At 47.8% G+C, this 21,547-nt stretch overlaps 1 protein-coding gene across 2 annotated transcripts in view; it reads right to left on the bottom strand.

The window, feature by feature from the left end:
* GAB3 (GRB2 associated binding protein 3) overlaps nt 1-21,547 on the bottom strand; it is a 72,179-nt gene that overhangs the window by 26,524 nt on the left and 24,108 nt on the right. The window lies entirely within an intron of this gene.

Genomic DNA, 21,547 nt, shown 5'->3' with positions numbered 1-21,547 from the left:
TTAGGGGCTTCCCCCTTACAAAACTCCATAAAAACTGTGTTGGATAAAGTCATGCCCAAACCAGCAAGGCCCAGGCAGCTGCCGGGGAGCTGCTGAAGCTAAGGCTGCAGCTGCCCCAGCTCTGAGGGCAGCCTGAGAGAGGTGTAGGGGCTCACACGCTGCCCAGGTGCCTGGCTGATTTAACTGCCTTTGTAAGAGTTAAAAGTTCATTAAAGAAACATCTGAAAAACCACCACAACCTCCCTACCTGAATCTTATTCAGGTGCTCTTTGTAAAATTACTTTTCACAACTTAAACCTGGGTCAGAGCTTGTGTTTGAGTTAAAAATCATGCTCATTTTGCAAAGAGTGGATCTGTCAGTTTAAAGACAGCCAGCTCTCCAGCCTTAAGGCAAAATAACCGAGTTCAGGATGCTTTCAATAAGATGTAAGAGCCCTTACTGGCACAGGTTAGGATCAATACAGATGCTCCAGGTTTTGCTGACACTGAGTTCCCGTGGGCATGGTGATAGTTAAAGTGATCAACAAAAAATTGCAGCAATCATTTATCAAGAAAAAGCATTTTTTTCCTACTCAAAAAAGACTTCCTTGCAGTGCAGCAAGCTTTCAGTCTGTCAGTATTCACCCAAAAATTTATCTAGAATTAAGTCTGTCAGCCTGGCATTACCTTAATCTATTTTGAAAGCAAAAGATTCTTCAAAAACAGTGTACAGGGACGAGGGAATGCAATGTTATAGGGGGAGCTCTTGCAAGGCTGAACAAGTACGGCATTTCAGAGAGGGGACATACCAGGAATAAATAGGAAGCAGAAATGAGGCGCAAAGTGTATTACACAAAGAAAATTGAGTCTTGCCCTCACAACCCGTTGAGGTTTGGAAGTGATTTGGTCTCTGTTGAAAGTAGCTAGAGACAACAGATTACTGAGATCTCAGGCAAGTCTACTTTTGAGGGGAGCCAGGATAAAAAGAGAACATTCACACACACACCCCCAAAAGAAATTGAAACAAAGGAAAAAACATTTAATGGAGAAAACACTTCCCTGACTAGCAAGCTTCAACAGTGGAATCTCACTAGCCCAGCAAGTATCTCGCATGTATAGCCCACAACTCAGCCACCAGCAATCCAAGTACCTCACAGATGCATCAGGACAGAAATATCACACCCCCTAACACACTCTCACCCCTAAATAACAAAACATGAATGCTTCAGGAGACATAAGCCAAACAAGACCTGCTCCTTTGCCCACCAGAGAAGCAGACTGCTAAGGCAGAAACTAGAAAAAGCTATCAGACTTACACCAGTGCTGCCCAGCCCTGCAGCTTAAATACATGTGGCTCCTTCTGATGGAAATTGGATGGAAATCACCTGCATATGAGCAAGCTGGGGGGAGGAGGGCAGCGCAGCTGGGGAGACTTTGCCTAGCTGGCACTCATGCAGCTGTGGGGAGGTGGGGGCTCAGCCCTGAGGCCCGGACCAGTTTAGAGCTGCCTGCCAGTGGCTGTACAACAACCTCAGGTACAATGGCCCAGTACCTGTCCCCATTTCCTCAGCATCTTAATTTTCATGAGTCTAAAGGGGTCTATAGTTTCAGCACAACTTGAGCAGCTGGTGAAAAAGAAAACTGCAGCTGTGCTTTGCGGAAAAGCTCACGGTCCCTCTGCTCGGAGACGAAGGCATGGTGTGAGCGGCTGTGGCTCTTCTGGTTTTGGTTTTGTACTAGCTGAGAAGCTGCCTGATAACCTGTTTCCCTGCAGATACACAATTTGATCAGGCTTATCATCTGGCTGGAGCTGGAGATGGAGAGGTGCCTGGTCAGCACGGCTTATGGTGGGAGAGGAGAGCTGGGCCGAGGCTATGTGAGAAAGCACTGGCTATCATAGCCGGGCAGTGATGAAAACAGGGCTGAGGGGAAATAATGCCAGATAGCTGCCCAAATCTGTACTGCCCTTGGGAAGGGCGAGCCTCCGCCCTCCATCTCCTGCATGGCCACCCTCACTGCCTTCCCCAGGCTCGTGGCGGGGCCGTGCAGCCAGCCAACACCCCATCTGGCTAAAAACAGGGTAGTTCTTTCTTGTGGTGGTAACACATGAGAGTAAGGAAACATGCAGGAAGGTGGTGGGCAGAGGGAGACAGAGGAACTGCCCTTTGGTACCACTGCAAGCTCAGTCAAGCTAACAGCCCTTGGCTGCTGCTGTTCATTGCCCCAAATATTAATGTGCTCTGAAACTGCTGGTGGTATCTCGCTGAGAGCTGCAGGGACGGGAGCAAATACCCTGCCCGTGCCACTGACCTGCTGCTGGACCTGGAGCCGAGGGGAGGGAGAGGCGCTTTTAAATAGGCGCAGACTGAGTCAGCAGCGTGGGTGAATCAGCACTCGCAGGCTCAGATCTTCAAAGTCATTTAAGCACTCAACGCTCCTTGAGATCGGCGCGGGTGCCACAGCAGGGCGGTAGCAGTGCAGGGCGATGGCGCAGCCTGGCGAGCTCGCCTGCTACCCCGTGCCAGGGCTGCTCCTTGCCTGCCACCAAAGGGAGCCATCTCAGGGAGCAAAAGGAGTAAAAACTGCTGCACCCCGCACTGGGAAATAGTGCTGTCAGCCTCGTGCCCAGCAACCAGCTTGCCTGGGGACAGGCAGGCCTTCAGGATGTGAGTAGGAGGGTGGGTGGGGGCAGGACCAGCTCTTCCCTGTGTGCTTGCTCTCAACATCAGGTCCACTGTACCACCAGACTGCATCCACACACAGAGTGCACTTGTACCTCACCTCTCCAGGCTCCATTTTTCCCCTCCACTCTCTAGGAGGAAGGTGGCATCAGCTACCGACATAACTACCTGCATGGGTAAGGTTGAAGGACCATCTTATGCACCTCTTCTCCCATCTGACATATCCAGTGCCATCACTGTCTCCCCACAATGTCTCATTTCCATTCTGAAACTTTCACCGATACATGCCTTTACTTGCAAAATGTTGTGCTCCAAAACATTTTTGCTTATCCTGCAATGCTGAGTGTACAATGTGCTGAGTTTCTGAGACACTTGTGGGTTGCCTGCAAACAGACGGGAGCTGGTTTGCCATTGTCAATACACAGGACTCACCCTGCTCCGTGGCGTAGGCAAAGTAGGGGTTTCAGCACACCTTTCAGCATGAGGCTTTTATCTCCAAGAGTCAAATATCCTCTCCTCATTTTCCTGGCATTTGCCTGCAATGAGCTACATGTCTTCTTTCCCCAGTGGAAGGGGATGCAACACGCTGGAGTTGCTGGGAGCCCAGCTGTGGCAGGCCTTGGCCAGACAAGACAGAAGCAGCAGTGGCTTTTAGCTCACGGGGACCCAGGCAGCCCTCTACTACACAGCCCACTCTGCCGGAGCAGGGGCCAGCACTGCCCAGCCCCTGCCCTGCAAGGCGGGCAGCCATGCCCCATGGCAGCTCCTCTCCAGTGCCCACGCCAGCCCCAGCCCCATGGCAGAGCATGGTGGGGTTTTACATAGTTGTATGCTCTCGGTAGTTTTCTTTTTACCATTTACCAGCCAGGAGCCTGCCTCCTCCTTTCCCTGTTAAAGTTCTTCCCTCCATCCCTGGTTTTCTGTCTCTGCAGCATGACCTTCACCCACAGCCCAGGATGCGGTGTGGTGTGGTGTATGCCTTCCTCCCCTTCCCCATCACTCACCCAAAACAGAAGCTGTGCCTGTGCCGGCACCACGATGCAAGGCACTGAGCACTTCCCTGGGGCTGGAGGGGGGTCCCAACGGCTCGCAGACCCCTCGCTAGGGAAGGCTGTGCTGCGCCAGCACCCCATGGTGCAGCAAGGCGCTCTGCTCCCTGCTGCCTGCAGTCCCGGGTGGCACTGTGTGCGCAGTCAACCTGCACCTTTGTGCTGCTGCAATACCTTCCTTCTCACGGTTTGTAAGGCACAGTCGCTATTACCGCAAGCCTGTGCCCAGAGGACCAGGTTCGGTGTTTGCTGCAGGGTGCCGGTATCAGGCTAGAGAGCACCTTCGAGCCCCCACCGTGGCTCAAGGCCAGTGGGTGCACCCAAGGAGCCAGCAGGGCCAGAGTGGTGGGGCTGTGGCAAGGAGGGATTTATTTCAGCTGATCAGAGCCAATAATATCTGGTAACATTTAGCCTGGAGCTGCACACACTGCCAAATTTACAAGAGAATTTGGATCAATTTAAGGGTGAAAGATTGAGCTTCCATGATTGAGATACTTAAATAGGAACCAATTCCTGGGATTCAGCCTAGGCGCCTCACTTACACTAAGGAAAGGATCTATGCATCCAGAAGAAACATTACATTTATCTGGGGGCCTCTTGAAATTAGTTCCTTCTTGATGAAAGAATGATATGATGATGATATGTTTACATGTCCTCCAAAGCTTTAGAGAGAAGGCTTTATCAGAAAAGCACAACTACAATCAGACAAGAGCCAACATAAATCTAGAACAATTTTCATCTGCCCTTCGTAAGTGGAATAGTCCCGTGCCAAAAAGAAGAAAGAATTTGCAGCAGCGTTGGTCGGATGCCAGCACGTCGCTCTGTGGAACACAAGCTATCAGTGTTTTCTTCTTGCTCCTGAATTTTGGGAATTCCAGAGCCACATCTGAAGGGAAGAGGAATAGCTCTGTTTCCATTTCAGTATGGTTCCTAAGAAAGCGATAGCTACTTCCACAATCTGACCATCTCTGCTTCTGCTGAATAAGTGATGTGAGGTTTAAAAAGGGTTGCTATTACGTGTGAATGTTTGCTCTGCTGTGGCAATGTCAGATCAAACAGGCCACAAGCGAACCTACTATGAGCTTAAAAAGCAGCTAGCTGGTAGACAAGGCCAGAATGGGAGCTGAGCACTGCATGGGAGAGGTTCAGCCAAGGGTCTTCATCGCTTACCTTCTGTCTGAGGACCATGTTTTCATCTGTAGGTACAAAATATCCAGTATCTCAGCTATAAATAATTAATTAAAGCACATACAAGCTCAATGAGGTAAATTGGCCTGAAATATAACTTGTCCTGTGGGGTTTTCATTTTTTCTGGTTTTAATAACAAAACACAGAATAGCCAACAAACTTGAAATTCTAAATCAATGCTCATGACTCCCCCATGAGGATGATCTTCATTTTACAGCATGCAGCAAAGGGGAAGGCAAGGGGAAGCAGACTGAACAGCGGCTGTGTACCAATTCCCTGCCTGCCTGGTGGCCTTGCAGCCGTGCTCCTGGGCAAAGGACGCGTGCTCGTCCCCAGGCCTGCTGTGGGGGGGTCTGGCACTGAAAGAAGAGTTCGAGAGCTCAGTGGTGGGGAGGAGTGTGAAAGGTTTGAACATTTGGGATTGCTCTCATCCTGCAGACTCCCTTGGAAAGAGAAAGCAACAAATCCCACAAGAGAAGGGTCTGACGTGGCTTCCCTCCCGCGGCTGGCTGAGGGCTGGGAGCGCCTGCGTGCGCAATGTTCCTCCTGCTACTCACTGCTGTTCTGCTGCCTTGAGCTGCAAGGCATCCTTGGGGCTAGAAAACTAGCAGAGCTGCAGGATAATATCCCACAGGAGTGCCAGCACTTGAGACACAAGTTTTAAAACCTTGTCTTTTTTTTAAAGAACAATTTTAAAACACTTTTTTGGGGAAAAAATATGTGGAACTTTATAGTGTTTCCTATAAATTACTTAAAAGGGGAAGTTAAAATTCATATGTAGACAGGTTCATAAGCAGCTGATGTCTAAGCCTATTAAGACCATATAAATTAAGAGAGTTTCCCCTGCCTGCACAGAGTGGGAGGTGTTGGAATTGCAGAGTACGGTTCCTGCAAGAGGGACCCGTGCATCGGGAAGGAGGAAGGAGTCAGGCCCAGCTCCCAGCAACCATCCTCATGTTCAAAGAGCTGAGGACATTGTTGGGAGCTCTTGGTGCCACTCTTTCAAGAGAAGAGGGCCAGCCCCATGCAGCTCGTGCTCCTCGGACTGCCAGACTTGCAGAAGGGCTCACACCTTCTACTCTGTAGCCTGCGTTGCTCGATAATAGTGCTCGATTAACTCACTTGCAGAAACCTGAGATGAAAAAGTCCTCTTAAACCACCCAGCTTGTCCCCAGCTGCAGTTATGGCACTGCTATTTCAGTCGTGGCTGTTGGTCTGCAGCTCCCATCAGCTCTGCATAATAAATCTCTCCCCAATAGGCTGCCTACTTGTCCCTTCCAGAGTGTCCCCGTGCAGTGCTCTGGGAGCAGCTGAGCTCATTGTTCATCACCCACTGGTTTAACACAAACTCTTGGATTTTGTCTCCCTTGCCGTCTGGTTTCCCTTATTTTCTACTCAGATCTCACAAACAACTTCAGCAGTGAGAGGCTGAAACTCATGGTTTATGGCTGGGAAAGAAAAAATCAATAAATATTCAATTTCAGAGAGGAATACTCCTCCCGTAGGGCCTTCCTCTGTCTCCACAGGCATGTAATTCTATTTAACCTAGAGAATAGAAGGAAAAAATTTCTGCAGTAGTTTTTCTCCCTTTGCTTGGGTGCCTGGAAGCTGAGGTATATTCCCATGGGTGCTGGAAAGGCATCAGCTCGCCCTTCCCCTGCCTGTTCATGCCCACTACAGCTCTGTTTTCTCAACATTAGCGCACAGCTACGGTGGGGAAAAGCTCTGAGCTAACCAGTCTTCCCATACAAAACAACATTCGACACAGACTAGCACAAATGGTCTGGCTCATCCTTTGCAAAGGACCAGCTTACAATGAGTTCAGGACAGACTACAGTCTAATGCTGTATTTCCATCTGCTAAGTCGTGAGTCATTCGTTGAGTCACTTGTCTTTCTGATTGTGGTAGTTTCAGTATGACTCTAAATTAATCTTGTTTCAAGAAAGTTAGCATGAGTCTTCCTTGAAGGAGATGCAACGGATGCATAGTGAAGGGGAAATACCTTCTTCCTTTCAAGGTGATACAGATACATTAATTGACTAAATGCACTAACCAAAAAATTTCCTGCGCTGTAAGTACAATGAAGGCTTCGTAATAAAGCCTCTAAGATGACGTCCTGTAGAAGCAGAGAGGTTTCCTTTGTTTCTGTTTCTCTCAAAAAGAAACTGTGGTTTGTGAAGAAAAAATGACACACACTAAAAAAAAAGTCCCAGAGTCATCTGTTGCCTGCTAACCTACACACACTCCCATTGCCTGGTCTACATCCTAATCCATAATATTTATGGTGCTTTACATATACAAACATCTGCAACAGAATGAGTCACTGCTATTTAATAAACATGAAGATTCTTTGTAAAGCTAATGGGTTCGTTTGGGCATGAAGGGTCAAAGTCATAGTGACCCCAAAACTTGGGAGTTCTAAGTTCTTTAAAACCTTGTGGAAGATAAGAAAACAAGTTCTGAAAGTAAAGTTAATAATAACACCACTGCATTTTGGGGAGGGAGGAAGGCGACAGATGCTTGGATGAAGAAACATCTTTTCACTCATGTCCCCTGTCCTTCAGTAAGAGCAGTAAAGAAATGAGAACAGTGCTTCCCACAAACATTTTGATTAGAGGTTTCCTCCGAGGACACTGGCAAGGTGACAGAGCATCCCCTTGCTCTTCATGCAAGTAAGAAATGCTCTACAAGATGCTGCTGGCTGAAGGAGAGCAATGCTGCTGTCCTCTCTTCGCTTTGCCCATGGCTCTGGCAGGTGGGATTCAAGGGGCTGTCCCGCAGAAAAGAAACTCCAGTGCTGCGGTCATGCCCCCTGGATGGGTCCCTGAGCTTTCCAGGGGAATATGCTGATGGGGCATCTCATCCCACAAGATTTTGCTACGGAATAATTCACTGGCTTTGATATGGGCTACAACAAACCCTACCACACCAGGGAAACACCATGGCTCCATGTCGCCTGGGGGGACTGGAATGTGTCAAATGGCTTCACAGCGCTGCCTGCCTGCCCTGCCCTGGGGCACACGGCGCAGGAAGGATCCGACTGTCCCCAGTGATGCTTTGCAGAGTTCCCGGCTTCCTAGTGTCCCATGGCTATGGAAATGCCTCTGGGCCAATAAAGCCTTACCTGTGAAATCCACAGCAACAAAACATCAAAGAAGGGACAGCAGCATGACAATCCTATTTCAGTGCATTCATTTAACAGGGAAATCCTGGCACAGGCATGAAGTAAAGAAGCCACCCTCCCTATTGTCAGCCCTGGGCATGTCTTCTCTATTCTTCCTCCTATTTTGACAGCAGTGGTGCTGAAAGATGGAGCTTTTCTTGTTAACAGCTGCCCTGCAAATATGTGCAGGCCCCTTTGAGCTCATTTATAGAAAGCATAAGGATCAGTCATTATGAAATTACAGCTAACTGCCATCACAGAGCAGAAACCCAGCCATGCCCTGGAGGGCTGCACCTCCCAGGGAGAGGCTTGTGGCCGAGTGGGGTTTGTCGGGAGCACCAAGTGACCAGGGACAGCCAGCAATCTCGACAGCATCTGCAGGGCGCCAGTAAAAAGACACAGTTGGTATTAATAAATAAATAAACTCACTCCCCCACTACACTTGGCTGTGTTTCACTGGGACTAATAAGGCAGTAAAGACAGTCTCACACGCTTTCAGGAAACAACCAAAATTTTTGTGACTCGGCATCATTGTAAAGCAGCACCCAAAGGGATCTGGAGAACTGATGAAAAATGAAGCTAAGGAGAAGAAAGCCAGCTGTGGTGTGAGATCCACACAAGCTCAGGAAGCCTCCAGGAGGGGCAGGGTCCAGGCAGCCGCAAGGCTCTTAGCCCACTGCCTGCCTGGGCTGCCAGCGCTTCCACCGGACCACCAGCTCTCATCAAAATGAACCTGCGATGGGTGAGCAGAAGTCCTGGGCGGAGGGAAGCCGGTTCTGGCCAGCTGGCCTTGCCCCTGCCCGGGGCAGGCAGGCCTTGCCCCGTCCCGCCTGGATCCCCGCATGCTGCAGCCCGAGCAGCCGTGACACCAGGTGGGGGGTATCAAACTGCTGGAGCAGCCAGCGGTGGACATTGACTCACATCGTGAGCATCCTCGTGCTCTCCTTTCTGTTTCATTTTGTCTGGATTTTTCACTTTTAATGGGGATGTAAAGTAGGTCACAGCTCAGAGTAGAGGTCCCAGCAGCAGAAGACAGCTCTGAAGCGATTAAAGCCATGCAAGGATCTCCTCCCACCCAGAGCCCTCCTCTCCTCTGGCACATTTTTTCCTTCTTGAGGGCAGGCGCAGTGCAACATTAATTCCTTTAAGCTGCTCCCCAAATGACACCTTCTGACTGCTGCTACATTTTTGCAGGCGTTTAAGCTCCCTGACAGTGAAGACTTACAGGCAGGACTCTTTACATGAGGATGTTTACAGCCTCAACAGCTAGCCAAGAGTTTTAGTTTCATATTCCCTTACAGCATGTTTATGTGTAGTATCTAAAATGGCATTACTATTATCATCCTGAACGCAGGTTAAATTTCTGGAGTGCTTTTTTTCACCTTCAAATCCTAAAGCACTTGACAACTGGTACGTGCTTGTTACGTGCCGCGTATGCTGTGATTTGCTCACCTGTCACAGGGATACACCTGCCTCTGAAGTTACACTGCGTTCCTGTTAATCAGGATGCTTCTCCGTACACCCACGGCCATGCACTCACACCTGTGTGTTTAGCTTCAGCCAATCTATGGTGCAATTTTTCCATCTAAAATCCTTATTTACCTGTTTAAGGGGGCAGAAATTGATGGACAGAAAACTGCTGGTCTGGCTTAGTGACGCTCCTCTGGTCAGTTAGAAAACAAAATTCTGATTTCTCAGGATGGGGGATTGGGCTTTTTACAGAAATGAGTTGAAAACAAGGAGAAGGGAGAAACTAACATACTGACGCAGGTCTTCCTGGATTTAAGAACATAACTTTGTTTTCTGTTAGTGGGAAAAGTGCCACTGAAACCTCAGGCTGCCCAATAGGGATTCCTACTGTTACATGAAAACTACTTGTCTAAAATGGCCTGGAAACCCTTAAGATCTCTCTGACTCATCCACAAAAATTCTTTAATACCAATATAGTAATAAGATATAGCTTGAATAGACGTAGGTTTCGATTTCTGGAATGGCTTTAATCCAAAAATCTTGCATAACCTTAAAGGATTTTTAAAAGGCTCTGCATAGATCCTTGAGATCTTAGTAAAAATTAGGTTGCTCCCAGGTTGTTTAAGGAACAACAGTTCTGAAATACAAATGCTGGGTATAATCATCTGCTGGATGACTGCAGCCAGCTAAGTCATGGGGGGGGTTCTGCCATTTTTGGAAGCAAGTACAGGAAAATGTATATACCAATGGGACTGAGGTTTGGACAAATTTTCAGCAAATTTGCTGAACTAATAGCTTTTATGGAAGGACTCCAAACCTGCTTCGCTAAGGAAAGAAATAGAATTGGGGCTAATCCCCTTTCTTGTAACTCGCAAGCACGACGTAAATACAGATGTGCAAAGCAGTTAAAGACCAGAAAGACCTGCCTGGAGATTGTGCCCTGCCTTGGGCTATCGGGAGTCCCTCTCCTATTTTACTCAGAACTGGCAGTTTTCTCAGTATTCTTCACACAAACAGAAGAAATTTTGCTGTTTCACCTTGTTAACTGAACATGTGGTGTGAGGTCAGCAACAGTCACGCAGCCTATCTATAACTGTCTGCGCTCACATGATGCGACAGCTCCGAAGAGAAGGAACATAAACAGGAAATTGGGCAAAGTGACTCTTTTAGTAGGGGACCACAACACCACTTTTTTTTCTTTTTAAAAACTAAACCCTTCAACAACACGCTGTTGGACCTGATGAAGAAAACCAGAGTAGCCAGCAGGATCAGAAGAAAAGCCGCAAATGTTTACGCTGTAACACTTTTGCCTGATCATAACAGTGTGGTTCAATGTAGGGAAATGAACCTGCGTTCAGGGTTTTGCTCAGCGGCTCAGCTGATCTCCCTGTTTGGTGCGCACAGGAGTGAAAAGGCATATCCTCCACATCCACTTTGGGCCAAATCTGGACGGTTCTTTTTACATCTTTATTGAATTCACGGCTACATGCTGCACAGGCTTTGACCTTTGCACTTCATTTCACTCCTAAAATTGCCTGGAGAAAGGAAGTGTGCAGGAGGCAAGCAGAAAAACAGGGAGGAGGCACACGTGTGTGGGAGGACTTGCCTTAGAGAGCAGGTCACATTTGTTGAGAATAAGAACCAACCTTTCTGGACGTATGTACAAAGATAGAAAGAAAAATAGAAATAGGTCCAATATCATAATAGCAATGATCTAGTATCCAGACGAGCTCTGGATTTAGCATGTGGAAGGGGGCACCGATTTCACTGCATGCTTCCAGCTTTACAGACTCTGAAAATCTCTGCTGGGATCTATGTATTGGCTTGAAATCTGTCCCATGGGAACCACCCGGCCTTTGCAGTGACATTTAAACTCTACTGATGCAAATGGCACAGCTCCCATTTGCTCTGAGGGGGCCAGATCCTCCTCTTGACAGGAAGCTCTGAGAAATGCAGAGATTCCCAAAAATGGAAACACGGTATGAAGGAATTATCTGAATAGAGAAAATCTGCCTCTGGACTGACCAGGAGCCTTTCTGTCAACCACATCAGAAGATGAACTCTCCCTTTGTGGCTCTAGCCTGGTTTTTGTGGGTTACGCACACGCTGCCCTCGACTCTGAATTTTCTCCAACCCGAGAGCAAACATCTACTGGTGGCTTCAGGCATGGCAAAAGACCTTGTTTTGGGGGCCATGCCTGGACAGGGCAAACACCAACCGGGTCTTACAGCAACGCGGGGCAGAGCCAGGGGGGGATTTCGGCTCCCAGCAGCGCTGCTGGTTTCAGCGGGCGCACGCCCTGCGAGGCTGGGTGCCACGGGCAGGCTGCCAGGTCTCCTGCGGGAGCAGAGAGTGTCTGGCACGTCGTGAGGGCTGTCAGAATACAACCAACAAACAAATGAATTATGATGAAATAAGCTGGAATTGGGAAAGGTCCTTATTCGTCACAGAAAAGCGATTAAGAAATTGGGTCTCTTCAGTCTCAGGCTGGAAACAGTGCTGTGTGATTCAGATGCTTAGCTGAAGCCAGTCATCACCAGCCAGATTCCCTCACTGAATATTTACAGAAAACAAACCAGATTATAAACTAAGAGTTATTTGTCAGGCCTATTTAGTAAATACCATAATTGCATTAAAGGGTACACTGAGAGTGTGGGTAAGACACAAACCAAAACACATGGTGAAATGCGTTGGATGAAGTCTGTTCCTATATTGTATGTACGCAAGTACAAATGTGTTTTACTAGGGGGGGTATGTTAGGTGGCCCATGCTACCTCTGGCGGGGGGTTGAGCGGAACCTCAACAACGCTGAAGGAGGCTGGAAAAGCTCAAGAGCTGGTTTTACACCCATTTTCTCATTTCAAAATACAATATTAGAAAACCAGTGACACTAAGGAATTTTAAAACCTATTTTGATTGCAGTTCTGCTGTTTTCAGCTGTCTTCTCATCAACTAAATTGTGTTGTTTTACCCTTAAGTATTCTGCTAGGCAGTGTTGCATTTCCAGACCTGGGTTTTCTTCTTCTTTAAAAGCTGTCTTAAACTAATCTCTGCTTTACACTTCACAGGAGGCTGAGCTGGGTTTTTGAAAATTTTTAGAATTATTTTTTCATTCTCCACAGTTTGTTGAAAAGTGGTCATCACTCGTGGCTCATAATATACAGCCTCCACTGCCTGTCATTTGATATTTTAAAATACATAAATGTTAGGAAAAATATAAACAATGGTCCCTGTGCCAGGTTTTCTTTTGTTTAAGAACTCCCTCTGACTTTTCAGAGTTTTTTTTGTTGCCGTCACACCCTGCATCTCGTCTGAGAAAACAGAGTTTTCGGGGCTAAGGGTTTGAAGAAATAACACCCTGTGAGCTCCACTTCCCTTCACATTTTAGGTGCATTTCACAAAGTCAGCTGGTTAAAGTCAGCTCGAGTATCCAAACATTCATCATGTAAACTTCCCATGCTTAGGAGATAACTGCACATTTCACCGCTCGCTGTGGGAAGGCAATGCTGCCTGTGAAATTCTGCAGACCTGTGCTTTTTCTCTCAGTGTATCATTTCATGCTCTGCCTACTTCACACCGGCCCGTGGAGCGCAGTGCTCCAGCAGAGCTGGGAATGAGCACCGGGGCACAAAACCAGTGGCCTCTGGCACAGGCTCAGGACTGTGTGCCTGGGTCCTGAGCTATATCACTCATCCTGAGTCCTTCCTCTTTGCACCTCCTGAGACTGGTCCTTCCAACTGTGAGTCACATATAGGTTAAGTTTTTTCAGTCCCCTGTCACTGCTGCAACTTTTGTCTCAACGCAGAGACATCTACATGCCCTAGGCCAGCATACCCTGTATAGCACTGCTATAGAAAAAAACTCAGCATGGTAAATAAAGTACTAACAGCATGTTAAATGTTTATCTTAATTTGCATGACTTCTCAAACTTCCCCTGCTGAACCAAACGATGAAATCACAACGTGTTCAGAAATATTAAATCATTTCCTCAACATCTGAATATAACGGGCTGCAAAAGGAAAACAATTACATTTGGCACGTTGCACACTTTATCCTTACCACTCCGAATTCTGGTATCCCTTCAAATTTACAGGCTCGCTCTCTGATCACAGCAGCATTAAAAACAACTGTGCACCATGATTTATTTCCTAGGAAATCCCCCGGACTTGCCAAACACCAACTTTGCCTGGAAGCCTGGGTTTCAGGTGCCACAGCAGTGCACAACCCAGGCAGCAGCAGGTTCAGGATGCCCCAAACCAGCTTCCTACCTGATGGCCTGCGGGCAGCGGATCAGTGTCCCTCAGAAACATGCCTAACCTAGTACTGCGTAGTGTCCTGCTGTCTCCATGGTGTAGAAAGCCCAAATTCAATGTGGCATTAAAATAACGAGGTGCAATGCACTGCATTGCCCTGCATGGTTGTGCATCTGCCTCTGCCTCCCCACTGTCCACCCTGACCCTGGGCATGAGTGTCTGAACTTCCCCACTCCAGCCATGGGGAAAGGGAAAGGCAGGAGCGGGGCTGATCCTCGCCAGCTGGCCCCAGTCCTGCCTGTGCTGTGAAGGGCCAGGCCCCATGTATGCAAAATCCTGGGAGAGCTGCTGGGTGCCAGGGAGGGCAACGGGGGCTCCCCAAATGGGATGCAGAGAAAGAGAGAAAAAAAGGCGCTCGTTTCTGCAGAACCCCACGGATTTCATATCCAGGGAGGTTCATTGCTGTGAGGTGACCGATGGCACAATGACAGTTCTGTGATACCAGCGTCACGGCAGACTCGAGTGGTGCGGCTTGCCCCAAAGCAGCCCAGGCTGGAGGGAGCTGGCAAGCCTGCCCTCACACGCGGTCTGGCTCCTCAGGCACGGCCAAAAAGTGCCAGATCCTCTGTGAAGCTGCAGCTTGCAAAAGGATGGGCCAGCTTTCCTGAGCAGGTGCCTTCCCTTTGGGGTTACGTTCGGCCAGTTGTCAGTATTTTGTAATGCAAATTTTTTTGCGAGTACAGCAGGAGTAAAACTCTCTGCCAAACTCCACAAATAGTGGAACAGTTTGGGAGTAAAAACAGATTTCAGAAATTAAAGTTCAGCTTGATCTATTGGGAACAACGTGCAATTAATGTGCTCAGCAATATCTTAAATACGAGCAATGTGGGAGAAGGGTAATAGCTCCCTTTCTATCATTTTTCAACCTGTCAGAACACTAATCTATGAAACACCAAAAGCCAGATTCTTAGTAAATGTAAACTGCTAAACGCAGTTGAAGGCAGTGCTGTTGTGGAGCTTATCCGGATCTTAATCTTTTTGAAACTGTAAAACTATCAGAAGAGTATGTGCTTGTGAGATGGTGAAATAGGATCAATGTTACTGTTACAAAAGTGAGGATAATGAGCCAGCTGGGTTTTTCCACAGTCATTTTCAGAACTACAGCGTTTATTTCTGCTTTTCTGCAACTTCTCCTCTATCTCTTCTCCTCCCTTCCCTATCCCCTTTTTTTGTGGTTTTTGCACTCTGAGCTACACCCAGACAATGAGGTCACCAAGAAGCAGCAAGGACGTGGATGCAGTCTGTGACTGCATCATTTTCTGTGTGCGTGCTGCCGGCTGCCTCCCCGCTGCACGCCCCGGTCAGAGCGGGAGCACCAGGGCTCCCTGGAGGCGGCGAGGGAAAGGACCAGGGAGGAGGAAAAAACATCGAGACTGGACTGCTGCTGCGTGGGGATGTCCCGCCACCTCCGCTGCTGGTGCTGAATGAACGGGCATTGGAGAAACACACGGCATCTGTGCTCCCCAGAGGTAATCGGGATGCTGCTGCAGGGAGAGGTGCCTCCCTGTGCCCTCCCGGTGTCTGCAGCTAAAGAAATGAGGGATCCTTTGGACCCAGGCTGCTGTGTACCACAAGCATGAGGCTAGCAGAGCCCATCACACCTCCACCTGGCCACCCTCTCCTATGTCAATACTGCAGGCAAGTGGGGAATGCAAACAGCTCCACTAGCTCCTTGGCCATCTCATATCCTCCCTGTTACCCTGCCCCACCTGAGCGCCTGTGGGTGACGATGCCTTCACAACCCCCTGCACCTTGGGCAGCCCCTTGTAGCTGGTCACGGCGGGTCAGTGCCACCGGCTCTGTGCAACGGCCACCTACGTGCCTTCTGCCCTGTTGTAAATACCTGTACGCTTGCTCCCCCTGTGCCCTGGGACGGGGGGAGGACATCTGGGGCACCTGAAGCACATCTGGCTCTAGTCCTGGTGAAGCTGCAGGGCTCCCTGGGAGGACACAGTCCCAACCAGCTGGCGAGGCCATGCGCTGCATTGGGGAGAAGGGCCCCCCCTTGACCTTGGTAGTGACTGCGAAGTCTGCGTTCTGCTTTCCTCTGATGGGAAGAGTTTGTTAATTGGTCTTAAAACCATATCTCACCCAGCCCAAATTTCATAAATCTTCAAAACCAAAAGTGTACAGTCCTCTGCATATTCTGCAGTACTTGCATATTCTTCAGAAGGAAGCGAATGTAAGCGCGGCTGATGCTAACGCTAACAGGACCTTGTCAACTTGAACTGCAAAAACAGGAGCTGAAGTGAAATTCAGGCTGGCCTGGAGTTCCTCTACTGATTTTTGAAACCATATAACCTCATTTTCCGTTTTAAGTGGGCTTTATTACTTCTAATCCCGTGGGAGAAATCCATGAAGACAGAGCAACTAACAGCAGAAATGCCAAGACAGACTTACACACTGAGATCTGCTCAAACCACAAAGTAGAAACATAAAAAAATCCAAATTCTCCACAGATATAACCATTTCCTGATCAGCTGAATGTGCAAGCAGCGTTAATCCACAGGGCTGTTCTGCCTGGGTGGAAGGCACTGCACTCCGTCCCCAGTCAATGCAGAATTCTCATCCTCCTCCCACCAGCGATGCCCCAGCCGCAGAACAGTTAAATAACTGAAGGTTTGAGCCCAACAATTTGCTTGCAGCTTGCTTCAAGGAGTGCAGATCCCTGACAGTCAGTGCCTTCACATTGGCAAAGAAACCACTGCTCAGAGCATTTGTCTTAGGGAGGGTGTGGAGACAAACAGATTTATAACAAAGAAACCATACGAAACATCCTCGGCTCTGGGCTGAACCCACAGTATTCAATCTATTAGAGGAAAACAAATAAGACTTTCCCTGTTGCTGCCCTTAGTTGAAATGTGGTGTTTGGGAGCCATGTGGATCTGTTCAGCCCTATTTATAAAGAATACAGTATCCTGGAGGCGAGTAAGCTGTCCGGCACTGGTGGGGAGCAGAGCTGCGAGGTTTTTCAGCAAGTGACTAAAACACATTTCCAGGCCCAACGAGGTACCTGGGTGCCAGCAGGTGACAGTGTGCCACAGCAGCGAGGACAGCGCGGCTCACAGCTCTGTCGGCACCAATGCAGGCCTTAGCCAACATTGTTTTTAAGTTCTCTGTAGCTGTTCTCTGTAGTTTTAATCCTCTGTAGCTCTGCACATGCCTGCAGGAGCTATAGGTCACTGCAGATCTCTTTTTAACAGGTCTCAAATCCACTTCTGCTTTGCCAGTCAATATTTTCCCCCCTGGTTCTACCATTTAGACTTCTGCCTGGTTTATTTAGGAGCGACAGCATGTGGGTATCAGAGGCCTGTTGGCACCTGCAGGTAGCGACGGGAGAAGGGATGAGGACTGTGTTTAAACAGGGGTCATTTCAAGAGTGTTTATGCCCTATGAGCAAAGCAAAAGTAGAGCAATAAGTGTTTTCAAAGCGAGAGTCAAAGTGAGAGCTACAAAGGGAGAGTAGGGGAGCCCCAAACAGGCAAGAAAATTGGAAGGACAGGAATGGGAGGAGCAGGAAAGCTGAAGGAAAAAGGACAAATAAAAAACAAACTGTGGGGATTATGCAGGGAAACGACTGGGCTCTTCAGCTCAGCGGGAAGAATCTCAGCGAGGAGCAGCTCCATCCCCAGCAGTTCACATCACCACAGCCTGCAGGGTGCTGATAGAAAACCCCTGCCCCGGGAAGGGGAGGCACAGCAGTCCTCCCAGCTCCTCAGGCAAGGGTTTCTCAAAATCACACCCAAGTTTTCACTATGGGTGGAGTAGCCCCATCATACTCTGAATCATCAGGCCGTGGGCTGGCCATTGTATGCATTGTTATGAGGTATCTTCTTTGCTAAAGCCAAGCAGAGAAGCCAGCAAGTGAAGCAACAGGAGGGAAGAGGTTGTTACTGAAATCCTATGAGAACAGTGAGCAATGATGAAAGACTACGCCTCATGTCCCTGATTTGATTGCAGGAGCAGCCACTGCAACAGCATAGTGTCCAAAGCACTGTGTGGTGGGTATGGCCAGGCCAGGGCAGCTTGGAGACCTGGCTCTGGAGCACCTGGCTGCTGCTGAAGAATTGCAGAGAGCCCTAGAAACTTCTTGTTTTGCTAGTACACTGCAAGCAGAGGGCAAGAGCTAATGAGGACTTGTGCTAATTAAGCTGCCTATTGCTGGGAGAGGATGGGGATATGGCTGGATGCCACCAGCAATATGGTAGGCGGGATCATAGGGCTCGGCTGACTCCCAGAGAAAGTCTGCTTTGGTAACCTGGTAGTTATGCTTTCCTTCTTCCCTCTCCCAGGGTTTCTTGCGGACTGATGCAGCCTGTGAAGCCCTTTCAGAGCCCCATGAACCTCCACCTCCTCCTGGAGACCATGGGCAGGAGCAGGAGCCACCAGGCCTGCCAGGAGGGCAGAGCTGTGGTGGGGGGCAGCCGCTGGGCTTGTGCTCCCCTCCGCTCAGCCCCGCCACGGCGCTGCAACAGCTACGGCTGCTATTGCTGGCAGAGCTACAGCCTGGTGTTTTTTGACCTTTTACTCTTCCAGAGATAGAAATGGGATTTGTCTGAGGCTTGGAATAACTTCCTGCGATTGTGCTGGAGAGGGCTAGTCTGGCTTGCTAGATAGCTGTGTCTGTCGAGCTGGCTTAGGAACGGAGAAAGCCTCTGCTCTGTGACTAAGCTGAAGACAGATTTAAAAGATCCCAAAGACATCACATGTGCCTTAGAGAAAAATAAGCTGATAGCACCGTACATTGTCTCCACCAGGACAACGGGGCCTGGGCTGCTTCTGGGTTTCAGCATTAGCCATTACTGGAGAACCACTAACAACCCCTAAAGCAAATGGTGCCTGTATATTGATAGTTATTCCTCAGATGCTAACTTATAAATCCTCTCTAGATCAGTGAAGTATGTGTGTCTGCATGTGTGGGAAAGTAGGTAATGGTCTGAAAATTGATCCTTTGGGATGATGAGAGCAAGTAATAGTTGTGCAAGCTGCCCCCCTCCAGCTTTCCTCTGCGTCGAACGCAGCCAGCGCAGTCAATGATGCTGGGCAGATGCCGAGGCTGAGGTGAGGGAGGACTGCTCTGCTTTCCCTGCATCGTTAACACTCTTCTGCATCTTTTTCATTACATCTTTACCTGACTTTTAGCAGTCAGTTTAAAAGTGACATTGCCAGGTCAGATGTTTTCAGCACAATTGTTTGACTGAAGCGGAGGAGGAGCCTCATTGCCTTCGCTAGGCTGACGGCTCCGGCACCGGCTGGGTGGAGAAAAGCACTGGACTGCTCTCTTCCGAACCACGCAAGAAGCTAATAGCTACAGTCAGACAACCCTGTGCATCCCTAGGAATCCAAAAAAGGGCTAGATGCAGACATGGTATTGTAATACTCCTTGACAGCCTTCATCCATGACCCTGTTGTACTAGACAAAAACATTACACCAAAAAAACCCGGGTTTTGATCCAAGGATTTTACAGTCACAACTAGTGCACTGGAATTTGTAATGGCACTCGCAAGAGCTCCAGTTATTCCCAGGTAAATAAGTGCCAGCCTGCACAGCCAGGCCATGCTCCATCTTCAGGTCTAGATAAAGCTTTTACGTAACTGCTCGGCACTCGAGCGGGCGTTACTGTCCTTCCACACGCCAGCCCTGACACACGGTGCCACTGCTGCTAAAGGCAAGGTAGGACCTAACCTAGAAGGTCTCTTGTTCAGCTGAGCTGTTGGGAGCTCCCAAAGAATTCAGGAAACGTGTACTTTGTACAAAGGCTTTTCAAAGCAAGCTTTTAGTTGTTTCTTGCATTTTACACATCAGTAGGCAAAATCACTACGTACAAGACGTGTGCTGGTGTTTTTCTGTGTGACTCACCCGCACACTGGCTGCTTCTGACTCTCCTTTCTTAAAATTTGGGTAGGAATGATCTCGGCCTTTTACTAATATTGCTTTGAACAACTGAACATATACCACCTGGTGGGCGGGGTCCTTGGCTGAAATTTTGTATTCTTCTGTCCAGCAAACTCCAAGCAGTGCTAGCTGGTCATCCCCGGCACTGGGGAACACTCCGGCTGTATCTAGGCCAGCCCAGCTATAAGCCCCATCTCCTCCCCGGTCAGCTCTCTGCAGAGATTTGCTGCTGGCATCAGCCCTCCCTACTTGGCACTGCTTGGACAGGACTGGGACAACAGCTCTCCCCACCTCTGCAGCTGGTGGCTGTATCTGTGCTGTTTCTGATCATGACTGTGTTTCATAGCGGGTAAGAAATAAAAGATTCGGCTTTTCCTGTCCAGGAAAAGCAGAGCTGTCCCAAAGCCAAGTCATATTTTTGTTGCAAATAAGCACTAACACACGAGTTCAACATGCTTAACACTTCTATGCGTGGACACCATCCACAGGTTTTCAGCTTCAAGGGAATTCAGGTGTGTTTATTGATATGCATTAGTGTATGTGATTTATAATTGTATAATATGTTAAGAAGGGTAATGTCACATCTTTAAGCTTCAGCACAGAGCAGTTCTCAAATAGCAGAAGGAAGCGGTACTGGACTGTGCCGTTTATCGGTTTGCATTACAGTTCTGACTCCTACATGTATTTCACTTACTGCTTTCTAAATAGGTAGTGTCAAAGAAACTGGAATTTTGCATTTGAATATGTTTTTACATTTAAAAAAAGAGCTGCAATCAAAACAGGGTGAAAAATTTAACACAGAAAAAATCACCTAGATTATTTGTAGGTAATTTCACATAATTAATTAATTTTAAATCCTTTTAAAAGGTTTTAAAATGCTTTCGTGCATTTTTACTGAATTCCAATTCCATTCAAATACAGCTTGTTTCAAATCACATAAAATAATCCCTGCTGGGGAAAATAAAGCTTTCCACAATGGTACCTCTTTAATATCAAAATTATAACATGAAAAACAGGAGTAATTGTATATTAAGCTACACGAATGCTTAGATATAAAGGATGGATGGATAGGATGGATATAGAGTATCAATTATTAGAAAAAATAAGTGCCACATTTATTCTAAAAACTCCATTTAGTGATAAATCATTAGGCATAATGAAAGTGCACTTCAAGGAAGTAAATGAAAAAGTACCTGTGGAAAAAAAAAAAAAGAGAATAAAAAATTCTAATTTAATTTGAAGATTTCTACCTTCTCTTTTAAATTATTATAAAGATCAGTGATATCACTGCTCTACACGAATTAATGCTCTGTATAGGAAACCTTCCTCAAGGTGATTGGACTAGTTTGGGGAACCATCATGAGGCGAGCCATTGAAAATAAAAATAAAACTACTAGTTCTCCCGAACTGAAAAAAAAACTTGTAGTCTGTGATCAATGGCGTTGCATGCAATGCTCTTTTCTACCCTCAATCACATACGTCAAAAATGCAGTGATGGACCGTCACAGCATGGGGCACCTATTCACCCACAGCTTAAAAGGGATCCGAGGGCTGAATAATGAGTCTTTCTCACCGTACCTTAATTCCAACAATTCAACCCAATAATTTGCCTGCTGTACAGTAAGAAGCCACCATACATCTTCACAAGGGCCGTGAGAATAATGCACGTTAACAGATTCTTTTGAGTTTCTCATCCGTGTGGGTTTCCCCCCCTGCTCTCACCATTAGCAGACTCCGAGCTGGTGACTCTAGTCACGGTTCAGACACACCTAGAATTTTATTTAAGAACAAATATTCAAATATTGCTA

This window comes from Phalacrocorax carbo, chromosome 11, assembly GCF_963921805.1.
Source record: "Phalacrocorax carbo chromosome 11, bPhaCar2.1, whole genome shotgun sequence".
NCBI lineage: Eukaryota > Metazoa > Chordata > Aves > Suliformes > Phalacrocoracidae > Phalacrocorax > Phalacrocorax carbo.
The sequence above is the reverse complement of the archived record's forward strand: the minus strand, read 5'-3'. Positions and strand labels throughout refer to the sequence as shown.